Genomic DNA, 6950 nt, shown 5'->3' on the forward strand with positions numbered 1-6950 from the left:
GAAGTTTTGTAAAATTGCAGGTGGTGATTCAATGACTCTTAGGCTTACGTACACCATATCTATGTTAACTTGGCGATTAAATGTTCTACTTAGGCTAATTAGAAATTTGACTAATTTTCAATGACCATGTATTTATGCATCTTATTTTGATCATGTTTTGACTTGTTAACCTTGACCATGGATTAAGGGAGAATGCACACTAAATTTTATTTGTCTTGCCGTTATCAAAGGGGGAAATTGAAGAGACCCAATTTGATTAAGTTAAATGTTGATGATGCCTTAAGACAAATTAATCTCATTGTTATTTAATCGTGTGCCTCTTAAGTTTTAACCATGTAGCATGAAGCTCCAATTGTCAATTCAAGGTTATCAAGAATGTCATCATGAAGATCAAAGATGAAGATTGTCATTAGTGCCAAAGTCACGTGTTGTAAGGAGATCTTTAACTCGAATTTACGTTTACGTGCAAAAACAACAGTTTAGTCAACTGTTAATTAAAGCTCGTCTTTGAAAGAAATATTTCGAAATTATTTGAATCTTTGTTAACATGTATCACAAATGATTTCTGGAAATGTTTTGATGTCTTTTGAAGAAAATAAAGCTTTCAATGTCTTGATAAGGAGTTTGCTTGCACAATAAGACACTTTCTTTAAATGAGTTGTTTGCTTTTTACATTTATGGAAATGTTTATGGTTCCCATAAACACAACCATTTATGCTTGTTTCTTGATGAAAAACCCAGCCTATTTTTGTGTGTGTGCACAATAAGATTTCTTGCATTCTTAGGCACCGATTTCTTGAGGAATAATACTCGGTTGCTTGGAGAAGATTTCGGTTGTCTTGTGCATGTTGCCCAAGAAAACTACTTATAATATTTTAATCACTTGTGCTTATGAGTGTAAGATATTTTAATGTGTAAGTATACTACTTGGACATTATAAATAGCTTGCTTAATTCATTTTTACAAGTGTGCAATAACGAGTTTAAAACTGTAAAAGACTTAAGCTTTCAATCGAGTAAATTAACTTTGCAAAACCGTCTTTCACTTCAAATCATTGAGTCATTTTGCAAGTTTGTTTATTAATCTTTGAGTCTTTTATTGAGTTATTATATTGCACCTAGTCGTTTAGTCGTGTTCAAGGATCCCGTGTTTTGTACTTAAACTTTATCTCCTTCGTTCAATTGAGTGAACAACATTGAGATAAGTGGAGTCTTGTAACAGCCAGGTAGAACCAAACCAAAGTCTTAGGATAGAGTTATCCTTAAGCACGGAGTCTTTCGGCGGAGTAGCCCAAACCAAAAGCCTTATTGCGGAGTAGCTTTAAGCACGGAGTCTTTCGGGGGAGTAGCCCAAAGCAAAAGTCATGGAAGCGGAGTAGCTTTTAAGCATTAGCAATCGGAGTAGGTTGGGGAGTTGTTTTATTCTTCGGGGTGGTCTTATTTTGTATGAGTTTACTTCTGAGACGTTTAATAAAATAGCGCTGGGCGTAGGTCTCGGAATAGTGACTGAACCAGTTTTAAAAACATCGTTTGTCGTGTCTATTTTGTTTTATTTCTGCTGCACTATATACTCACGTTTATATCTTCAGAATTAACAGTTGAGTACACTGTAACTTCTGCTTGGTGAATCGTTGTTGTTTACTTCTAACTCTCTAGTTTTAAGTATCGACTTCTCTTTTCATATACGCATAGTTTAAAGTGTTTAAGAGTTTTAAAAGAAGCTTTCATTAAGCTTAAATTTTAAATAGACACCTAATTCACTCCCTCCCCCTCTTAGGTGCTCTCGCCCGTGACTCTTCAATTGGTATTAGAGCCTTGTGCTCTTGATAACTGGTTAATTACCAGAGAGTTGATCCTATAGTCATGGACGGGAAACATACTAAGTACCTTATCTTCAAAGGGGATAACTATTCCTAGTGGAAGCACCGTATAGAACACTACGTCAAAAGTACGGATTATGAGTGTTGGGTCATTATTCAAAAGGGTCCCCTTGCTATAACGGATTCTCGACTACGATGGGGAACAGTCTTAGTAAAAAGTGAGGAAATTTATGTCGAGGCTGACTATCGTAAAGTCGAGAAAAATTCTAAAGCCATCTCCATTCTTCAATATGGCATCGGTGATCAAGATATCAATCGCATCTCCGGATGTACCACGGCCAAAGAGATTTGGGACACCTTAAGCCTAGCTTATGGGGGAACGTCTAAAGTTAAGAACCATCGTATTGACCTTCTCATGCAACAATATGAGATGTTCAATATGATGAAAGATGAGTCAATCAATTGTCTTTCTTCTCGCTTTTCTAGTATTGTCAATGAACTTAAGAGTCTAGATAGAGAGTTTGAATCCGAGGATATTGTGCGAAAGATCCTTCGTAGCCTAAGTGATAAATGGCAACCGAAGGTGACGGCTATTGAGGAGGTTAAAGATCTGTCCAAATTGTCCCTCAATGAGCTAATGGGCTCACTCATGGCACACGACTTAAGTCTCAAAAAGCGCTCGGGTGAAGATCCAAAGCTAGAGGTTTCGCTCTCAAATCAACCTCAAGTGATGAGGAAGATGATGGAGATGATGAACAAGCCATGTACTCACGTAACATGGCGGATATGATCAATAGTCACAATCCTAAGAAGTTCAACAATTCTAATAGAAAACGTTTTCAAAAGAAGATATCTTATTCCACGGTGGCTTGTTTCAAATGCGGTGAGAAAGGTCACCTTATCAAAGATTGCCCCAAGTGGAATGAGTTCAAATCTAGAGAAAAACGAGATTTTACAAAGAAAGATTTTAAGCATAAAGTCATGTTTTCTATTTAGGGTGTATCTGATTCCGATGAGGATGAAGTCCTTGAGGAAGAATTAGATGCCAAAGTTTGTATGACAAATCGTCTTAATCTTGACGGACCCAAGTCTTCAAAGAAAGAATCCGCACTCTATCTTATGGCTCATTCCGATGACTCCGACGATGACTCCGACACCGAGGTAATTAATCTCTGGAATAAGGTGAGAACTCTTTCTAAAGATAAGCTTTGTTTGATGTTTGATGACGTACTTGACAAGAGTTTAGCTAAAAATGATAAGCTCTAGGACTTGCAAACTCAAATTAAGGAAATTGCTGAAAAAAATGTTGGTCTTAGAGAGTGTCTAGATGAGATAAAAGAAAGTGACATCATTCCATCACTCACAAAAGAAATTAAGAAATTGAGAAAAGAAAACCTTGTTCTCTCGAATATTGCTAGCTTTTTAAAAGCAACAGTTGCCTCAAATGTTGTCTCTGATGTTGAAAAAGAAAACGAGTCTTTAATTATTTAAGTTGATATGTTGACTAAAGAACGAGACTCATTGCTAGAAGACCTTACGTCGTGTCAAAATGATAATAAGCAACTTGAACAAATTGCTATGTTGCTTAGTGATGAATGTAGTCATGCTAAATCCGCTTTTGACAAAGTAGGCAAACTAAATCTTGACCATCTTGCTAAATTGAAACATTGACCAAAGAGTTGCATGATGCAAAAGAGTTTTAGAGGAAATGGGAAGGTAGCCAAAACATTTTAGACTCCCTCATAAATCAGTCCCTAAAATCTGAAGAGAAAGTTGGATTTGGTTTCAAAAGCAACAGTTCAGTGAACTGTAACTTTCGAAACCAGGAACCAAGCAAGACTGATTTTCGAATTACAAAATTTGCAGGCCTTCTCGAGTATATTGTTTGAAAATTTTGTGGTAAGACCGGTCATGAATTTAATGGTTGTCCTAATTGATTAAACGACTTAAACAAGAACATCAAGGTTGCTAAAAAGGCGTGGGTTCACAAAGATTTGATTAAAAATGCAACTCACAAAATGGGATCCAAATTCGTTTGGATTCCTAAACTAACCTCTTGATTTCTTTCCTTGTAACAATGTTAGTAACTTCATATCAAATATCCTCTAAAATATACCTCATTATAACTACCCCATACTCTCAAGTATTCTCTCAGGGTTCTCGGTTCAAAACTGAGAGGGCCATGGTACGAATTAAGGCTAGCTTCTTAACCGCACTAAGAGGGTCTCCTAACAGTTGCTACCCGGGGTTCATTTCATTAGACACATCCTAAGTTCATTATTATTCATTAGTTTAGGCATGAGGATCGTTTTGCTCTGAAACCACTTTGTAACACCCATATTTATTCAGAAGCCTTTAGCTAGGCCTCCTAAGTAAATGAGAGCGTTACCATCTCGGTTTCCCGAGGTAGTGAATAACAAAGTACAACAAACCAAAGTACTTTAGATAAAATATAGCTATTACATGTTTATTACAAATTAAATTCAACTAAATAACTTAATCTAAAATTATAATACAACTAGCAGTGGAATTAAATTAGTGATTATTAAACTATATGGTCTAGACTTCCAGGTGGACTGGCTGAGTCCTCACGCATCCCCATAAGCTCCCAAGTCAGCTAACTCAAGTACTTGTTAAGTCTGCTCCTCAGTTACGGTTCATCACAGGTGTTCACGAATACACTGTCAACCACGAGGTTAAGTAGGAATAAATACTAACAACAAGAATATGCAGCAGATTGTTAACTTCCACACACATATCACCACTCCCTTAACAACGTGCTCTATATCATGAAATAGCACACATCCCTTAACAACGTGCTCATATCAACATGGTACCCCTCCCTTAACAACGTAACGCCATTTTGTAATAGCACCCCTCCCTCAACAACGTACATATTACCGTTCACCTCAGAGTAAAACTCCCTTAGCGACGTACAACTGATCGCAACCTCCCATCACAATTCCACATTCATAATCAACAATAATAATCAAACTCGCCTCGTCGTAATTATGTGTCCACAATAATAATAATCACAACACAATATATTCTAATTTCACCCTTTCAACAATATCAATAATATCAATATATAAACAATTCACTCTAACATATATTATCCACCATATCACACAATATCATACACAGATCATATACGAGAGTTGACTAGGATTTATCCCTACCTGATAAGCAAATCCAATTAAGCAGCTCAAAGCGATCCAATTAATAAAGCAGACGAATCTGATTATAAATCCTTCACAATATGTTACCTAACATATTAATAATAATATTTATAATCACTAATTATTCACTTTATTTAAATATAATTCAATTAATTGTATTAATTATGTTCTCGTATAAATTATTACGTAAAACCCGTCTTAAATATTAATTAAACCCAATTACCCAAACACCCCATACATCCCGTTAAAAACAACCCAAAAACACACCTCATACACGTTTTACAAATCGTGACCAACACCCTTCCTAAACCCGCCTTTTCCCGACACCACTAACCACCAACGACACCACCCAAGCCTGCCATCTAAAGCCTACGCCATGACGCACCAAACCAGCCCCTAACCATCAACCTAACGGCCCCATACAACCCACACAACCACGCCCTATTCTCCTTCCTAAAACCCGACACCAAAAAACAACATAAACAACTCACCACCCTTAACAACCCCACGACAAGCAGTGGCCACCACCGTCATAACCACTGACCAACGGTGGTTCCAGGGGTGGTCCCTCCTCCTCTCGACCCATCTGTAACACCACAACCACCACCAAAAGCCGACAGCAACAATACCTATAAACCCTCTCCTGTTTTCGCATTTTTTAGACCACCATCACCACAAACCACCACCTACGGTCACCCACGACCACCCAACATGGTCGACTAACCACCCTGATACCCACCCGAGCCCAGGTCTGGTCCGAGTTAGGCACATCAAGGGCATGAATCGAGTCTTACCTATTGTATAACCCAACAAACACCACCACAAAACCCCGGTCAAACACCCCATCCCTGACGGTCAACGGCGGGTTCAACGTGGGTTCCGTCACCCCCTGGTGTCCCACGGTCAAGGTCACGGTCCTAGCTAGTCTAGAGGCGGTCTAATTTACGAGTTATTGTAATTATAAGACGCATATATACATTATATTGTGAGACAGTTGTATAAACATACCTTGAGACGATAATTAGGCTGAATCTCATTCCCTTCTTTCTTGTCCCGATCTCCCTCTCTCTCTCTTTATGTATAATATTATTATGTGAGTAAGACTTTAGGGTAGGTCTAGCCTTGCTTCTATAGTAGTAAGGTAGATACGAATTAGGAAATTTCTAGGAAATACTTATTATATTATGTCAGATATTATTCTTCTTCTTCTTCTTCTTCTTCTTCTTCTTCTTCTTCTTCTTATTATTATTATTATTATTATTATTAAAATTCTCGAGTCAAACTACTTTATCATGTGTAAGTTAAACCCTCGGTCAATATTACCTGACTCATCTATTATTTTATTACTAATTATCGTCTTATTTGCAATTATTAATATAAATGCCTTTTAATTAATTATTTGTATTACATAATTTATTCTTATAAATACTTTTCAAATTACGGGGTATTACAGTTTTCCCCCCTTAAAATGAACTTCGTCCCGAAGTTCACCCAAAAATGCTACAAAAGCCTCATGAAACCATCAACACATCAGAATGCCATTTCAACTCATTATCATTGCAACACAATTAACTAACTTAATCATTATCAAACCATATCATACTTATCAAAATGTATCACAAAATAAACTTAAAACATGAGTTGTCACATTCTACCCTCCTAAAAATAAACTTCGTCCCGAAGTTTAATAACACAGTTAAAGCTCTACACACTTATACCACGCATTACATTGCTCAAGTAAGGACAACAACTAAAACAGATAATTCAAACAAAAGGATTTAGATTGAGAACACCAACACCATAATATAACATCGTAAAATTTCAGAACGCCACAACCACCGAGATTTCATAATCCTACCCTATTACGTCCTCGTAACCTTGACCATAACAAAGGTAGTAAACTGTATAAATACCAATCAAATAAGGATAAAAAAGTTTTAAGAATATAACAA

The sequence above is a fragment of the Silene latifolia genome, chromosome Y, assembly GCF_048544455.1.
Source record: "Silene latifolia isolate original U9 population chromosome Y, ASM4854445v1, whole genome shotgun sequence".
NCBI lineage: Eukaryota > Viridiplantae > Streptophyta > Magnoliopsida > Caryophyllales > Caryophyllaceae > Silene > Silene latifolia.